Source organism: Pongo pygmaeus, chromosome 21 (genome assembly GCF_028885625.2).
Source record: "Pongo pygmaeus isolate AG05252 chromosome 21, NHGRI_mPonPyg2-v2.0_pri, whole genome shotgun sequence".
Classification (NCBI taxonomy): Eukaryota; Metazoa; Chordata; class Mammalia; order Primates; family Hominidae; genus Pongo; species Pongo pygmaeus.
In genome coordinates this window covers 10,000,001-10,019,433 of record NC_072394.2, presented here as the reverse complement: position 1 = coordinate 10,019,433, position 19,433 = coordinate 10,000,001, and the positions used below count along the sequence as shown (strand labels likewise).

The 19,433-nt window shown below is 36.9% G+C and overlaps 1 protein-coding gene across 4 annotated transcripts in view; it reads right to left on the bottom strand.

The window, feature by feature from the left end:
* Positions 1-19,433, bottom strand: part of MACROD2 (mono-ADP ribosylhydrolase 2) — a 2,112,402-nt gene that overhangs the window by 731,013 nt on the left and 1,361,956 nt on the right. The gene's annotated exons all lie outside the window — the stretch shown is intronic.

The following is a 19,433-nucleotide window of genomic DNA, read 5'->3' as shown; positions in this document are numbered from 1 at the left end:
ATTAGTTTATGGCTTTATGACCTCCTAACTTCAAAACAGTACAATATTGATAGGACTGATTAAGAGAATAAAGTTCAGGGTCAAAACTATTATAGATGTTTCAGAAAGATGGAGAAAGTGAGAAGACTATGTTGAAGACAAGGGTGGAGAAAAATAGAGCTATATTCAATCATAATTCTCATACTCAAGGAAATAGTTGTGTTTAGCTGCTTAAACTCTCTCAGGCTAGTCACTAACCCAGGAAAGAACAAGTCCACATACAACCTCTCCACCTCACACACGCAATATCTTGGGAAATCATCAAAGTCAAAAGACCTGTTGAAAATCAACTTGTTTTTAAAGCAACAGTGTTACGGTTAAAAGGAAAAATGGAATGTTTAAGGGCAGGAGAGGGGCACACTGGAAGTAAGGTGTCACGCTGAGAACTGTCCCCGCAGGCCACACATGGACTTTTAGAGCCAATCAAAAGTCACAGAGCTAAAGGTTTAATTCTGAAGAAGCAAGACTTTTGAAACGTAACTGAATTCTTCCCAAAACTTCTAAGAAGAAAAATATATAAACACATTGAAGAGGAAGAGAGCAACCTAAAAAGAAAGCTTGGCCCCTCGTGAGGGTGATGCAGAGAGATGAGAGGGTGCAGGCAAAAGTTGGGTCAAAGAGATAGCACAAAATTGCTCAGTCTCTGTGAAAGGTTTCAAAAGGAAAACATGTTTACAGTAAACAAAAGATCAATTCCACACACCCTTTTTTTTTGGTTAAAACACACAATTAATTCTAGTTTGTAATTTTCTCTTAGTTAAGCCAAAATTGTCTTCTTACTTCTAATCATACCATCAATCCAAAAACAGTTTATTAAGCCTCCACCTACTGAGCTTCATCTAAAAGCACAGTGCTACCTGCGGGGGAAATTACAATGACTTGCAAAACAGGAATGCCTTCCTCTCAAACTCTGTGTTTGAGATTAACATTTAATTTTACAAACAGGGATACTCCACCAGTGCTCAAGAAATGCAAAAGATAACTGGACCTTGGGGTTTTGGCTGGCCTGGACTTGTCTGAGATATTAAGAAAATGTATATTTCAACCTTATTGGTGAAAGGGCGGGGTTCAGTTAGTTGGAGATACTAAAAGAAGACATCCTAAGTGAAGGACAAACTGGGAGAAAAGGTCTGGAGGCTAGAAAGCACAAGGCATGTTCTAGGAAATGCAAATAGACCCCTTGGGCATGAAGAATGGTGAGGAGAAGGGAATGGTATTGAAGACCTGACCAGCTGCACTCATAATTGTACTGTTTGGGCTTGGCATCGACAACCTTTGTGCTGATTCAAGAACCTCATTTCAACCTGCTAAATATATGTGTGTATGTGTGTCTGTGTGTGTTTGTGTGCGTGTGTTTCTACATAAGAAATTTTGAGAGGGAAGTAATTTACATATTTCAAGAAAATTATGAGGCAGGGTATCTGAAATTAATCATTATCACAGCCAGAAATATCTTTAGAGCAAACTAGCAAACTATTTTGTAGGCTGCCTTTGCATTACTAATGTATTTATTATAATATTTACATGCCTAGTAGGACTACAATTTTGATATACAGACTTAAAATCACAGAATTAACACAAAACAATAGAATGTGCCCCAGCTCAAAGGAACAGCAATAAAAAGAAAAATTACATTAGCAGAATAGAGAACCTACTGGTATTTTAACAGACATAAAGAAAAATAAGACTTTCTACAACAGAGATACAAATCTGATTACATATAATAGATGGAAAAAAAAAAACTTGGAATGACCTAGTAAGAGCATGTTTTTCTCATGTTGCTCTTTGAATTGAGAAATAACAACAAAAGTGTTTGAAGAACTCAACCTCTCTGGTGAGAGAAGAATGAAGCAAAATACAGATTTATCTAGAAATTATAAAGAGCAAGTCACTAAGCAATTAATTCCCTGCCACTGTCATGGCCTAGGGTTGTTTTCCAATCACGGATTGGATGAAGAGACCTTCCCCTGGTGCTATCATGAGTTAGCTCCTTGAAACTCCAATCTTGATTTTCCCTGCTGTAAGAAAACAGTCTAGACTCTGACTGCTGAAGTCTTTCCCAGCTTTAGAAATTTCTAACACAGCCTTCTGTGATGCTTGTCATAAAAGGTGGTAACTATAAGAATATGGTTAAAGACACTCTGGCGTCCACTGTCTCTCTGAACTTCACGTTATGAGCGATAGGAAGTGTCCTTAGTGGTTTCATCAGATTGTGTCAGAGTTTTCTCTTATTTTCAGACCAAAGCTGATCATGTTTCTAATCGAGGTTTAAATGTTTACACATGAGCTAAGAAAATTACATTTTCTAAGTTTTATTTACTAGCTGTGTAAATTTAACAAATTGAACATAATATACATTGCAATAATCTTATATCTATTTGTAAATAAATATAGATATGTATATATGAGACTTTCCATAGTGCCCAGCTCCTCATCCACACTCAGTGAATGTTAATTATCATTAACTCTCAATAGCTAACATTTGAATGGCACTTTGCAGTTTTTTTTTTTTTTTAAATCACTTTTCCCCCATTTGATTGTCTCTTCATCCCTGTAAGGTTCTATTGTCCCAGTTGAAAGCTGAACTAAGTGAGAAAATTGATCCAAGAAGATAAATGACTTTCCTGAGTCAAAAAGCTAATTAGAGGTTGAGTCAGAACTATCTTGTCTGGCTCCAAATATCTTGCTGTTTCCACCACACTATGTAATCTTTTACTATTTTGCCATTAATAGAGCAAAGAGGTCAAAAATAAAAATCTATGTTGGTGAGTCAAAATGCTCTTCTTATTGGCCAATGGAACTCTATGATAGAGGAAAAAAAGAACTTAGAAAGTTATCACAGAAATCTTCACTAGATATTCAATCAAGTGCTAAAGGAATCAGGTTTTAAGACCTGCACACAAGGAAGCTAGTTGACATCTTTAAGAAGCCAGCTTTAAAAATAAAAGACCCATATACTAGGAGGCAAAGAAGCCTTCAGTTTGTTTATGAGGGAACAGGAGACAAAGAACTTGTGTCCCTCTGTTTTGGGAAGAGCTTTTCAAAGAGTTGGAGCAGAGAGAATGATAATTGAGGACCTACAATAGCTTTGTAACAACAGAGCATTTTATTTGTCTTGGATTGTGAATGTCTTTTAACATTGCTCTACTTGGAAAAATATATTCCTTTTGAAATTTTCTTGAAGCTGTGACCCATGTGGTCTGTTCTCAGAAAGCATTTTTTTAAGCAAAGTAACCAGTCCAGCAATCAAAAAGTAAGTTCAAATCACTGTGATTCATTGCTCCCTTTTTTCTGAACACAATTAATAGAACATACTTCATCCAGCAAAGATACCTAATGGATATTGAACATCATGTCATACTCTATATAATACATTAACTAACTGAACCTTCTAACACGCCTTTGAGGAAATTACTGTTGTTTTATCTCCATTGTACATATGAGGAAACTGAGTCCTAGAGAAGCCCCATAAGTGGATCAAAGCCCTGCATCATTTAAGTGGCAGAACCAAGATTCAAACCCCAGATGACTTCAGACTCGATGGCTACATGTCTACTTTCCCCTACCTGAAACTCTTCTTCCAGCGTTGATCTCCTCCAAGCTCTTGAGAAAATTTCTCTCTCAGTTCTGATCCACTTCTCCTCCCCTTTCTCTCAATTCTGCATTTCAAAAATCGAAACTACCTACCTGTCAAGGAAACAATTCCCTTTCGAGGAGAAAGGAGATGAAACTGAGCTTAAGAGGCTGAATGCTCTTTAGCTGAAAGAGGCAGCAGAAAAGAGGCTACTGACCCTCTAAAGAATATGATTTTCAAATATAAGTATGCATCAGAATCACCTGGAGAGTTTACCAAAACGAATTGCTGGGTCCCATACCTGGAGTTTCTCATGCACTGGGCTTGGAGTGGGGCTGGAAATTTTGCACTTCTAAGAAGATCAGGTTGATGTAGAAGATGCCGATCTGAGGACTGCACTCTGGGAACCATTGCTCTAGGTAAATAGCTTTGTGTTCCTACTTGAAAGAACTCTACTTTCATTTCTTCCAATTATTCAAGAGTTCTATATTACTCAAGCCTAAAGAGCATCTACCCATTGGGTTTTACTACCTCTAACCACACATTACAGGTCTCAGACTAACAGAAATGGTGCCAAGAGGGAGAAGCTGAGCTTCCTCTTCCTCCTCGCTAAAGGCAGACTTCTGAGTTTCCTGCCAGTAATTTCTCCTCCATTCTAACTTCATGGACAAGTGATCTGAGTTGCTGTGCAAAGAAATCTGTGGTCTCAGCTTCTATCCCCAACAGAAAAGGGCACTCATGATTCCTACAAAGGTCATGGAGGGATGGCTTCTTTACACAAACTGATAGAAGACACATATATCAAAGCAACTATAAAGGATAGCTGAAAAGCTGATATAAGAAGACCAAAATAAATAATAACAATATTCACATCATATATCCTCTCATGAAAGGCCTCTTTCAAAGGGACTGTAGGAATAGCCTCTTTCCTTAGTAAAATGTGAATACTGTACATTTGTATTAGGAATCCCATATTTAAAGCTTGTTTTTGTCTAAATCAATTAAAAATTAATCACATTGATTCATCACATATATTATAATTGTAATGCTGGCCTGTGAGGCCCAAATTTAGATCCCTATTTCATGCTTTAGGAAAAATTTTACTTGCGCCTAATTTTTAGAGCATAAAAATCTTCCTCCTAAGCATATGGAAGTATAGATCTAGAGTAAATAAAAGCCTTAGATTGATTAGGCTGAAGCATTATTTTATTATGTGCACTTCTCAAATGATTTAACTGGATTTATTCAGCTATGTTAAATAATACATTACTTTAGCAGCAAATGCATTTTTGCATTTTGCATTAAAATAATATTTAAATATTCTTTTAACCTGGACAAAAATGATAGGCCCGTGTCAACAGCACTGGAGAGCCCACTCAATCAGTTCAAACTTTTCCAATTTCCTACACAATACCCATTTCTTTAGCATTTTGAACTCATCCTGATTAAGATCTTTGCTTTCGCCTATTAACTATAACCTTAATTTTGTTTTTATCATAGTGAAATAAGACTCCTCTGTGGGGAGATACACTTTCAGGTCGATATATACTATTTTCTTTTTAACTACTATTGCAGGAATAACACATTTTAAAAAATTATGTATAGAGTGAAGAGCAGAGGAAGAGTTGCTTTGTTTTGCCATCTGAAAATTACCCTAGAGAAGTTTTATGTGTGTGTGCATGTGTGTGTATGTTTGCATATATGCATACATGTATGGATAGGTATTTGCAATCTGATACTCTCAGAAAGTACAAGAAAAGGTATTCATAAAGCAAGTTCTTGAAAATGACACGAGAAGACAAGTTTTGCAAGAGAAGAGAAGAAAGTCTGGTTGGGAAGATGGTCCCATTTGACACTATTTTGAGCAACTGACCAAATAAAGTTTTATATGGTTTAGAGCTTATGTTCTGAGGACTGGACATAAATTGTCTGAAGCTCAGTTATTTATTTTCTTTTTTTTTAATTTTTAAGATAAAATTTCCAAGGCATCTCTTTGAAGTTAACTAATTCTTTTAAATTAATACATTTTCACACATAGTATCTTCTACAAAAAAAAAATTGATGTGCATTATAAATGCATACACTGATTTATGAAAGAATCACATCAACTTTAGTTGGCATGTGGTTCATTAATAATTCAACCAAGTAGACCTCACCAGGTTCAAAATAACAGAAGTTTAAAAATTAAAGATAAAATCTATAACGAACAAATATTACTATGTGTAAAAAGGATTCTTTATATTACAAATCCAATTAATTTTTTAACAAGTCGATTTTATCAGTTATTTATATGAGCTTCTGTAAAATAATGAAAATACACTTGGAAAGTTGTAGAAGAGTAAATCAAATGCATCCCCTGTCCCAAACTTATGAACACATTCACATGTGTTACTGCATGTGGCTTAGACAATTAAATACTAACAACCTTGTCTAGTTTTTCGTATTAAGAAGACGTCACGATTTTGTCTTTTCATAAGGCATCAAAGCTGAAGTATTTTTGCCTCCGTTTTCAAAGAAAAAAATAACGACAGTAGTGCATGTAGAGGCTTTTATGCAAGCCACAAGTAAGAGATAGCCAGGGGCAGAAGACACATGGGCCCATCTGAGAAATTACTTCAGGGCAGTAAGAAGCTTGCTGAGAAGAGAATTTTACTCTTGGATTCTAAACTTGAGATGCCTTCCGAGCTTATAAAACCTAGCGATTCCACAATGTTATAGAGGATGATTTAACAGTCCAGTTTGAATTTTGTCACTTTAATCCATTAGTCAGAAGTGCAAAGGAAGTCTTCCATTCTACCTGTGATACTGACTACCCCACCCCAAACAGGTGGCAGGTTCCTGAATTAGCTTTGGCACATTTTTTTTTCTTGCTGTGATCATCTAACATCAGTTTGGGTTACTAGAAATAGAACTTGAAATAGGAAGCAGTCCTACATTTTTTGTTGCTCTGGAAATGGTCTGCTTATAATCTTCCATCAGCCCTCCTCTACATGCGCAATCACTAATCTACACCTTGACTGGGGCTCAGTTCTCCTTCTGATAGGGAGAGGCCCTTCCGCATTTTCCATCCGTTTTCATGGACGGACCCTCTGAAGGCAGGGCTGCCTGCTGAGCCTGGAGTCTAACGAAGTCTGTCACTTCTGAATACTCAACACCAAGCAGTGCTTGCCAAATTTAGAGCCGTGCCTGACAATCACCTGGAGGGCTTGTTAAAACACGTTGTAGGGGAGGAAAAGAAGTCTTTTCATGGCCCATTGCTCGGTTCATGGTGGAGGCTCCATACAAAGAAGATATTAAATAAATGCAGATTTATTTCATATAAGTTTTACATGACATAGGAGACTTCATGAGAAAATGAAGACCCAAAGAAACAGACAAGCTTGTGTACTTTTATGCTTAGGTTTGAAGAGTGGACAGTCCTGGAAAAGTATGACTGGACAAAGGAGGTGATAAACTCGGGGAAACTTAGCAAGGCCTGTTTGCTCAGATTCTTCTATGTCCCGGTGTCTTCAGAGATAAGGATGTTTCTTCTGGGTATAGCAAAGGCACCTCTCAAATAAGGGTCTTATGATTTTACAAGGGAGAGGAAAAACTAAGAGTGACCCTCCTCTATGTCTGCTGTTTTTTCAAATGCCAAAGGTGCAGCATTTTGGGGTAGCATGCCTGAGCCCCATCAATAGATTGCCATCAGAGTTTCTGTTTCAGTAGGTCGGGGACAGAATCCTAAAATTATTTGAATTACTAACAGGTTTTAGGCCCCCTTTGAGAACCACTAGCATAGAACCTAGACTCTCAGGGAGAAAGATGTGTATTTAAATATACATCTGAAACACCTGTGAATTCACTTCAAGATTTTGTTTTAAAATATTGTATTTTCATTTTTTTGATATTACTTTTATTTTTATGTACTTTATTTTTTCTGTGTGAAGAATGGGGTCTTGCTATGTTGCCCAGGCTGGTCCTGAACTCCTGGGTTCAAACAGTCCTCTCACCTCTGCCTTCCTAAGTGCTGGGATTACAGACATGAGCTACTGCACCTGACTGATATTTTTTTTTTATTATTATTATACTTTAAGTTTTAGGGTACATGTGCACCATGTGCAGGTTAGTTACATATGTATACATGTGCCATGCTGGTGTGCTGCACCCATTAACTCGTCATTTAGCATTACGTATATCTCCTAATGCTATCCCTCCCCCTCCCCCCACCCCACAACAGTCCCCAGAGTGTGATGTTCCCCTTCCTGTGTCCATGTGTTCTCATTGTTCAATTCTCATCTATGAGTGAGAATATGCAGTGAAACAACAGGTGCTGGGGAGGATGTGGAGAAATAGGAACACTTTTACACTCTTGGTGGGACTGTAAACTAGTTCAACCCTTGTGGAAGTCAGTGTGGCGATTCCTCAGGGATCCAGAACTAGAAATACCATTTGACCCAGCCATCCCATTACTGGGTATATACCCAAAGGACTATAAATCATGCTGCTATAAAGACACATGCACATGTATGTTTATTGCGGCACTATTCACAATAGCAAAGACTTGGAACCAACCCAAATGTCCAACAATGATAGACTGGATTAAGAAAATGTGGCACATATACACCATGGAATACTATGCAGCCATAAAAAATGATGAGTTCATGTCCTTTGTAGGGACATGGATGAAATTGGAAATCATCATTCTCAGTAAACTATTGCAAGGACTGATATTGTTTTTAAAGGATATGATCATTTCTTTCAAGCTGAACTACCTGGGAAAGTATAACCTACCCAAGTGCCAGATGAGCAATGTAGTTAGACTGAGATCTCCAGATTCCAAACATCACCCTAAATCACCTACAGATACACCACTCTCACCCTGCACAAGCCCAAAGGGCCTCTATCATACACTCTGAAGTTGACCTTGGGATCATCTTTAAGCTTTTTCATTATGGTATCTTCTGGAGAAAACTTCATAAAATAATTTGAAAATGGTGGATGGAAGAAGGGTAAATACAGAAAAACATAAAGAAGAATATTTTACACAATCAAACAGACTCTGCTAACATCTGTTGCATTTCCTTTTAGATTTTTTTCTGTATGTTTTGTTTCCTACTTTTATTTGCATTATTTCATAAGAATTTTCCAATAATTAACATTGTTTTCAATGGTGTATAGTGTTTTACCTTATAAACACACTATAGTAGTTTAACCATTTCTTTATTGCTATATATTTAGATCATTTCTAATTTATCACTATTTTATCTATACATATATACACACACTATTATATACTATTATACTCCGGTAAATATCTTTTGGCATTTTTTTCTGAATTTTAGATAATTTTCTTTAAGGAAATTTCTAACAGTGTAATTGTTATGTCAAAGAATAAGAACATCTTTAAGGGTTTTGATACATTCAGTAAAACTGCCATATAATAATAATAAGCATCTAAGGAATTCAATTGCATATAATGTGGTGTTTTAATGTAAGATTAAGAAAATGATCAGGGCAAGTCCACTGATATGGTCAGCAGGGAGACCCCCAGGTTTAGCTGTGTGATGCAATTAATTTCTGTCCAGGTTGTGGTTTGATATCAGGTCATGTTTGGTGACTCTGATTTAAATATTTATGGGGACAATTCTAGGTCTGTGTCTTAATGAGAACTCCAAACAAGTAGCAATGATGTCAAAAATCTACCTATGTCTATTCTCATTCAACTGCCAGAAGGATCCATTTGAAAACATAAATCAGAGTGTTTATCTCCTCTGCTGAAAATGCTAAAACTGCTTTGTTTCACTCAGAGTAAAAGTCAAGGTCATTGCATGGACTTACACGATCAGATGTGGTATTGCACCTCAGCACTCATCCCCTCCTCTCTCCCTCTGGCCACAGTGTCCAGCCAGACTGGCCTCCTTCCTGAGTCTTTGTTATTACTGTTCTGACTTCCTGGAATGCTCTTGCCACAGGTATCTGCTTGTCAAATTCCCTAACCTCTCTCAAAAATTTATCTAAACTACTACCTTCCTAATGAGGCCTGTCCTAACCAACCACCCCATTAAATACTGTGCAATGACATCCCCACCTTGGACCTTGGCCCCAATTATTTGACCCTTCTGATCCTTCTCATATTCATTTTATAAAAATATATATTCTACTTATCAATTTTAACATACTATATAATTTAGTTATTCATTATGTTTACTGTTTATTTTCTGTAAACTCCACAAGGATAGTGATAATTCTGTTTCATTGACTGATATGTGTCAAGTACCTAGACCAGTCCCTGACACATAGTAGAAACAAAAAACTATTTTAATGAACTTTAGCTCTCTCAGGTTGAGAGTAAAGGCTGGATAGAAAATATAACCCAATCATCCATCACATGATAGTGATGGGGTTCAGGACACACTACCCCAAAATATGGCAGGCTGGCGTATGAGAAAACAGAAGTAGGGGGCAGTGATATAGTTTGGCTATGTCCCCACCCAAATTTCATCTTGAATTGTAGTTCCCATAACCCCCATGTGTTGTGGGAGGTAATTTAATCATGGGGCAGTTACCCCCATGCTGTTCTCATGATAGTGAGTGAGTTCTTGTGAGATCTGAGGGTTTTATAAGGGGCTTTTCCCCCTTTTGCTTGGCACTTCTCCTTGCTGCCACCATATGAAGAAGGACGTGTTTGCTTCCCTTTCTGCCATGATTTTAAGTTTCCTGAGGCCTCCAGTCATGCCAAACTGTGAGTCAGTTAAATCTCTTTCCTTTATAAATTATCCAGTGGCAGGTATGTCTTTATTAGCAGCATGAGAATGGACAAATAAGGGGGTCACTCTCACCTCCTCGCCTTTGTGAAATCACATGACCCTCATGTGAGAGGTGCAATCCTTGTACCCAGAAAAAGTGAATATTCTTATCTCAGAAGACACAAGGACAAAGAAAGTAATGTGAACAAATAGGCCTTTCTAAGTTTCTGCCATTTTGTTATTATTAGATTAAAACATTTTTTCCTCCAATCATACATGACCGTGAGTGTCCACTCTTTGTCAAACCTAGCAGAAAAATACAAACGTTTACCATTTCTTCAGGTCTTCATTTCCTTATGAAGCCTTCTGTATTACGTAAAACGTATATTAAATTAATTCATACACATTTCTCTTATTAATCTGTATTTTGTTGTAGGGGCCTCAGCCATGAACCTAAGATGAGTGAGGAAAAGATATTTTCATCCCCTACAATAGCCAAAGTCGTGTTGTTGTTGTCCCAATATTTTGGGAATTCACTGCATTTCTGATTTGCTCTCCACCAGTTTAACTCTTCCCTCACCCTGCAATGTGGAATAGTTCCTGCCTTGCCATGTGCTCCTGGATATCTTCTGTTCTTCCTTCTCAAGCCACCTGCGGCTATTTCTGTATATGCTTGGTCTTGGAGATGGGGACACAGGAGAGAGGAATCATCTTTGTGATGCACACAACTCTCTCTTGCTTTTTTTCTTAGAGCCCCATCCTTGTCTTACCCAAATGTGAGTACAATATTCAGTCCTGGAACCCAACAATTTTCTTCCAAGATAGATGGGTGATAGCCAAGACAGACAGAAGCATATACTATTTACTTTAAAAAATGGTTATAGGGAATTTATCTTTGAGAATATATGGGGACTTCTCAGGAGAAGGGAGTGTATAAGTTGTTAACAAATTTTAAATAACATAAGGCCTTCATATTTTTAAAATTTAAAATTGTGTGAAATGGATAAAACACCTTTTATATTAGCTTTCCAATAAGCTAAAAAAATGTAATGCTTTAGCATTATTTTAGATATATTTTAACATATCCATGAATGCCTGGGGAGATAGAGGGGGCTGTATGTAAAGCTGGAATTTTTAAACTTGTTACAAATTTCCATTTTAAAGGCAACAATATTGTTATATGAGACTAGCAAAGATAAATTATATTATCAAGATGAGTATTTATGAAGACATTTCCAAAGTGACCAAACTTATAACATTTTTTCCAAAACAACTTTCTCATTTTGTTCTGAAAACAAATCTAAATGTATTTTCAGCATCTCTGAAAATATGAAAAACAGTCCTGATTGCCTACCCCATTCATCACTTTTGCAATTAAGAAAAGATACTTTCTTTTTTATATACTTGTTCTCTAGAAGCACATATAGAGGAGTCCAAGACGAAGCAGCAAATCAAACAGTTAGGACCTGAAGGTGATGGATATAAAAATGTCACAGGGGACATTAAGAACCTAACTATGATTACTAAGAGGAAACGGGGAAGATATTAACTGCCTGAGAAAAAGTTTACTAACATCTAAGTCATTAAGCAGCTCTTGTATGACTGGTATAAACCCTGCAACCATCTTCCAAAACATCCAAAACTTTGGGAAGGCCACCATATGTCATGCTAATGGAACCCCTGTTCCCTTGGTACCTGCACTAGCTCTGATTAATGGAAGACATGCCACGAATGATACAAGTGATTACACTGCATAAGTTAGGATGCAGACAGGCCACAGCTTGATTAGATTCTGGAACAAACACCTCTTCTCTCCTGGGGTACTGCTGTCCACAGCACAGTAGTCATCTGTTAAATAGTGGCATATTTCACCATGGAGGTTACCAAGCACTAGCTTAAAATTTAACACCTGCCTTCCCAGAGCTGCCTGAAAACATAGACCATCATCTTAAATATAAAGGAGAACAAAGGCATATGAGAAGGCAAACTTTAAAATAAAAAGGAAGGATTTAACATGATGGGGAGTCTCAAATGTTACAAGCTGTGAGCAAACACAGATGTGTTTCAAGCCTTAGCCGGGACAAGGTTTTACAATTTTCATTTTGTAAATATTCTTAACTAAAAATCCATTTCCTTGTATCTCAAAAGGTCATAGACTTTGGCCAAATGTTCAGATTTGCAAGGTACAAATAATGAATGCTGGCAAAAGAAGGAAGCAAATACATTCCTAGCTATCCAGAGCTATTGACAACAAGGACCAATGGGGTGAAAGATTGTATGTTATCATACTCTTACATCTCTAAACTTCTATTGTCAGGTGGTGAGGATACAGTTAGCATTCATATCTGTCTACCCTGTCTCTGCTACTACCTCAGAAGAGCCAACATTTTTATCGGTAAGTCCAAAGATGAACACTTTGTCCACCTGTGGAAGGAGGCCTTATGAATGCCCTTTTACATAGGAGAAGAAGGAATTCTTTAAAAACAGTTTTAATACTCTTTGCAAGAAAAGTCAAGTTATGCAAACTTGTAAATATCTAATCCTGATTTTCAGAGTGTAATAAGACTTACCTATACTGCCTTCATATTTGGCCCGCCAAGGATTTAGCTAATAGGTTCTTTAATTGTGCTAAAGACCAACACCACCTTTTCTACTTCCCTTGTGTTAATGACTTTGACAGTGGGATTTATTTAAAAATTCTAAGGACAAAAAAGACCTCCTTTGAAGGCACCAGTCTCTATTTAGGTGTTTTTAATGCCCTGATAAAGGTCAGCTAATGTGATGACACGGAAGGTTAGAGGCTAAGGAGAATGTTACTTCAATTTCAAGCATTTGCTATCTGGGCCATCGTTAAACAAGGGAATCTGAGAGCTTAACTGCAGGGTCTATGCCATCAAAGAGTTGACAGTGTTTTTGGCAAATCATGAACATATAGAGAAAGCTCATACAAAACAGGCGTTAGCTGCTGATATATATATAAACAAGAAGAGCATTAGGAGTTCCCAGCAAAATTACTGAATTGGGGTGTTGTATACGGGTTTCAGAGAGGAGATAAGATGTAAGCTTCTTCTTGAGGATAGGGATGAGCTTGTATACAATCAAAGACTGAGCTGAAGGGGAAGAATTCAGGTTATACCTAAATCTTTGGCTATAGGTTTCATGAGATCTCAGAGTATGTGAAAATTGTACTTGCCTGAAGGAGTAAAAAATTGAACCCTTTTTAAATTGAGAGAGAGAAAGAGAGAAAGAAATATTTCTCAAGACATATTTGTTTTATAGCACATTGCTTGATGTTACTTTAGAGGAATTAAACCAAACTAAAATTTTAAAAAAAACAATGGGGTAATTATTTCCTGGAGCATTGGTACAATTCATTGTAGAGATCTTGTTCCTTGTCACATTGAACAGAAGAAGCATAAGAATGAGCATCACAGAAAACAAAAAAAAAGTTATGAAATCCTATTCATGTATTATTTAAAGTCAAGTCAAGGGGATGAACTGGAAAGGGCCTCCAACTTGGCTACATGAGGTCTACATGGCATTCCCTGCTCTACCTGTTCAAGTGTAGCCTGGGGTGAGGGTAAAGGAGGGAGTGTGATGGCATTAGACACTGGGGACACAACTTAGGGACATTGGCAATGACCCAGATGAGAGTATAAACTAGAGTCATAAAAGTTTCCAGTGGAGAAGAAAGGAAAAATAATAAAAATATACAAGAAGTAGAATCAACCAGATTTATTGAATCAATTAGACAGAATGCAAGATGATGGAGGGGTGTGGGAAAAGAAAAGCTAAGAGGGACAACTTACAGGTTTATGGCTTGGGTCAGAGGCTAAATGGTGTCATCATTCACGAAGATAAGAAATATTTGCAAAGAAACAGCAATTGATGGGGACAAAATTAATTCCATTTTAGACCACTGGATTGAGAGTCCTTATGGGGTTTTTTCTCTATTAATTTTTAAAAATCTTTACAAAAATGAAGCCTTCATGGAAAGGAAAATCAAATATGTCTGAAAAGTTTCTGACCATTTTTACATTGACAGATAAAGTATATTATAGGTACTCTTTTGTAAAAGTTGAATATCATATGTTATTTTTCTTTAAGTATTATAGACTTTACTTGTAAGAGTGGAATGGCATTGCAAGTCAATGGTCCTGTCAAATACATCTGTCAATGATGGCAGGATGGTGAAGAATAACAATTCCCAGCTGCCAAAAAATTTGGCTGTTTGTCAAGAAGAAATAAAGGAGGCAATCTGCCAATTACTGCCCCCTTGTGCTCAATAACTGGCAAAGACAAATTTAGCAATATATCAATGCAGAATGGCAGAATGTCAACATCAGTATATAGCATTATTCTACCTAAAAACTGAACCCCAAGCTCTTATTTCGTAGTTGAGGTCATTAGAGACCATGGAACAACTTAGCCACAATCACAGGGCTCATTGACAGAGAGGCAGGACCAGAATTCAGATCTGACTTTCCAGACAAAATTCTTTCCTTGATACCACATTTCATTTCTTATAAATATGGATTCCAAATATGGATTCATGGATTCCAAGGTCACATTTCTAATAGGCAGACTTTTTTTGTGCTTCTATTATAAAAAGAGAATTCACAACAAAAGAGGAAAAAGGAAGATCCCTGAGGTCTCATACAACTGTGAAACCAATCCACCACTAAATAGAAGACAAATTCAGGGAGAATGTCATTCATACTCTCTACAAATATGTAGAAAACCACAGGAAGAAATCATTCATAAAACCTAAATTACTTTGACCAAAAATACTCCTTTCCGTAAGTGAATAATTACCTCAGGCTAAATAGTTGAGGTGGGGAGAGTACGAATTTTGGTTTTCATCCATTCTTTCACTTAACTACCTTGGCACAAAGAGATTTCAATAAAGAACTAGCGTTTCCCCTAAAGTTTGTCTAGTTCTGATTAATTTTGTCTTATTTTGAGGCTCACATTTTCAGGGTCAGCACAAATGATTTTTTATTATTTGTGGCTCCATTTTTGTGAATCACCACTCAGTCCATTACAGAGGAGCATAGTGAGTGCATGGTAAATATCCCCCTCCCACCCAGGCCTTCTCTACAATACACTCAAGGTAGTTCCTATCAGACCATTGGTATATAAAATTAAACTCATTTGCCATCTTTGATTGAGTTGAATCCACTGGCATTTTTTTTTGTATGTTTAAAAACATATTTCTAAAGCTGCATGAACCACAAAACTATTTGAAGAATAATGAAGCTGAGACACTAACAATAGGTTAGAATACATTTCAACCCCTGAAGTTTAAAGACTGTGTGTAGTGGCTGAGCACAGTGGCTCACGCCTGTAATCCCAGCATTTTGGGAGGCCAAGGAGGGCAGATCACAAGGTCAAGAGATCGAGACCATCCTGGCCAACATGGTGAATACCTGTCTCTACTAAAAATACAATAATTAGCTGGGCATGGTGGCATGTGCCTGTAGTCTCAGCTACTCGGGAGGCTGAGGTAGGAGAATCACTTGAACCCAGGAGGCAGAGGCTGCAGTGAGTCGAGATCATGCAACTGCACTCCAGCCTGGTCAACAGAGTGAGACTCTGTCTCAAAAACAACAACAACAACAAAAATGGATATCTTTTAATATCACCACACACATACATTATACATGCAAATGGATTCACTTATTCTCTTGCAGAGCAAAAAATAATGTTTTCTCACTATCTTTGCAAAAATTAATGTATATGACACTTTCCAATCTATAACTAATAGAATCAAGGAGGACACCTAATTAGCAATTAGTCTGATTAACATTCCTTGGAGATTAATTTGTTTTACCAGATGGCCCTCATAAAAATAATTCTTAGAGGATTTGTTTTAAAAATCAGCTAAGCTAATTACAAAATGTAGGAATAGAGAAATTTTAACAATCATCCCAAGCATAAATTAATGTGTTTACGTTGGAAGTCTTCAAGATATGACTGGGAAGTGGAAATGGCAAAAGGGAGTTTATGGGCCTGCTCAGTGAAGCTACTGAGCTAAGGACTAGAAATAGTTTGTTGAGAGGGCAAAATGAAAACACAAAGACCTAGTCAGATAGAAGCTAAAGGTGAGCAAGCTGTGAAAGAAGGGTAAATGCAAGTTAGACATTGGGGAACTAAATCGGACCAAAGTCAAGGGAAGTTCCAAAACACAAAAGAAAAAAAGAACAAGCAGGAACAGAGTCCAGAAAGAATTCTGCTCACTGTCTGCCTGGCAGCCCTATCAACTGACTTTGCCATAAGGCCACAACAAGTGGCCTGTCATCAGGATGGCATGCATTTTGAAACAACTTTGCAGAAGCTGCCAGGGATTCTCACTTATCCACAAAGAAGGGAGTTCATATTTATTAAGTGCTTATCACAAACTGAACAAGAAGCTTCATACAAGTACGATATCTCAAGAGTTGTTTTTTTTCCTCACCCAAATCTTTTTTGTTCTTCCTGAAACACAGTCTACATATCTTAGCCTCTGCTGTGGCTAGGCAGGGCAATGACACTGAGTTACTGTCAGTGGAGTTTGAAAAGAAGTGATATATTCCATTATCCAGTACCATCTCATAAAAACTTTCCATAAGTGATCTACCATGTCTTTCTCTGCTTAACGGTTGATAGGAGAAGAGTACTACAGGGACCTAAGGAGTGAGTGCCTGATGACCACAGATAATGTTTCCCTACTCATGAATACCCACAATGGACTGCCACATTAGAAAGAAACACTAGCAATTGAAGCTAGTATTACTTACTCTTCATTAATGCACCTGTTTATCTTACTTAATCCCTACAACAATTTGTTGTGGTGATATTTATATCTTAACTTATCAAATGGATAAAATGAATGAATGAGGAATTTGAACCCAGGTCTGTCAGACTCTAAGAATCTATTTCCTCTCACCAAGTAGTCTGGTAAACAGAAGCTGAAGCAAAGAAGACATGTATTGTGTTTAGTTTTGTATCAATTCAGATAAATTCAAGAACATGAATTAACCATTTTGAGTGAAGGATTCAATGGCGTTTAGTATACTCAAAATGCTGTGCAACTATGTGAACATCTATCTAGTTCCAAAACATTTTTGTCACCCCAAAGGGAATTCCTTACTCAATAAGTAATAATTTCATTAGCTATTTCCCCCTCCTTTAGCCCCTGACAATGTTTTTTGTTTCGTTTTGTTTTTTTTGAGATGGCGTCTTGCCCTGTTGCCAAGCTGGAGTGCAGTGGCAAAATCTTGGCTCACCGCAACCTCCACCTCCTGGGTTCAAGCGATTCTCCTGCCTCAGCTTCCTGATTAGCTGGGATTACAGGCATGAGTCACCACGTTCAGCAATTTATTTTTAGTAGAGATGGGGTTTCACCATGTTGGCCAGGCTGGTCTCGAACTCCTGACCTGAGGTGATCCGCCCACCTCGGTCTCCCAAAGTGCTGGGATTACAGCCCCCTGGCAATGAAAAAACTAATCTCTATAACTATGGATTTACCAATTCTAGATATTTCATATAATTGAGATCACACAATATGGGACCTATTGTGTCTGGCTTCATTCACTTAGCATAACTTTTTTGAGGTTCACCCACAGTATAGCATGTATCAGTACTTCATTCCTTTTTATGGCTAAAAAATATTCCATTGTATACCACAATTAATTTCTCCATTCATGCATTTCCACAGTTTGGCTATTGTGCATAGTGCTTCAATGCACATGTATTGATTGAGTACCTGTTGTTCACTCTTTGGGGTATTTACCTAGAAGTGAAAATTCTGGGGGGTGATGTAATTCTACATTTAGCCTTTTAAGGAACTGCCAAACTGTTTCCTACAGAGGCTGTACCATTTTACATTCCCATTAGCATTGCATAAAGGTTCCAGTTTCTCCACATCTTCACCAACACTTGTTATTTTCAGTTTTTGGATTAATGCTATTCTAGTAGGTGACTTTGACATTTCTGCAAAAAAGGACAATTGGAATTGTGAGAGGGATTTCATAGAATCTATACATAGCATTGGGTATTTTTGCCATCTTAACAATTTTAAGTCTTCTAATTCATAAGCATTAGATGCCTTCCATTTATTTATAGCTTCTTTAATTACTTTCAGCAATGTTTTATTGTTTTAAGTGTAATTCATTTATTATTTAAGTTTATTCCTGCATATATTATTCCTTTGCTCTTACTCTAAAGAAAAGTATTTTCTTAATTTTCTTTTCAGTTTGTTCATTACTGGTATATAGAAACAACTGATTTGTGTGTATTGATCTTGTGCCCTGCAACTTTGCTGACTTTGTTTACTAACACTAGCAGTTTTCTCTTTTTGTGGATTTTTGGAATTTTTAATATACAGAATCATGTTATCTGCCATTAGAAATAGTTTTACTTCTTCCTTTCCAATTTTAATGCTCCTTATTTTTTCTTGCCTACATCCTCTGTCTGGAACTTTTAGTACAATGTTGAACAACAATATTGAAAGCAAACATCCTTGTCTTGTTCTTAATTTTAAAGAGAAAGCTTTCAGTCTTTCACCACTGACCATGGTATTAATCATCAGGTTTTCATAAATGTCCTTTATCATGTTGAGAAAGTTTCTCCCATTTCTAGTTTTTGAGTGTTTTTCTCATGAAAGGTTTTGTATTGTGTCAAATTCTTTTTCTGCACTGATTAAGGTAATTATTTTTTCCTTTGTTCTATTAATGTGGTGTATTACATTGATTGCTGTTATCTTATTGAATGACTCTGGCATTTCCGTGATAAATCCCATTTAGTCATAATGTATAATCCTTTTAATATGCTATTAAATTGAGTTTGCTAATATTTCTTGAGGATTTCTTCATCTATAATTATAGGGGATTTTGGTCCATAATTTTCTTTTCTAGTGATGTCTTTGTCTGGCTTTGGTATCAGGATAAGCTGGCCACATAGAATGAGTTAGAACATGTTCCCTCTTCCATTTTTTGGAAAAGTTTGAGAAGGATTGGTGTTAATTGCTTAAATGTTGAGTAGATTCACCAGTAAAACCATCTGGTCTGAGGCTTTTCTTTGTTGGGAGGTGTTTAATTACTGATATAATT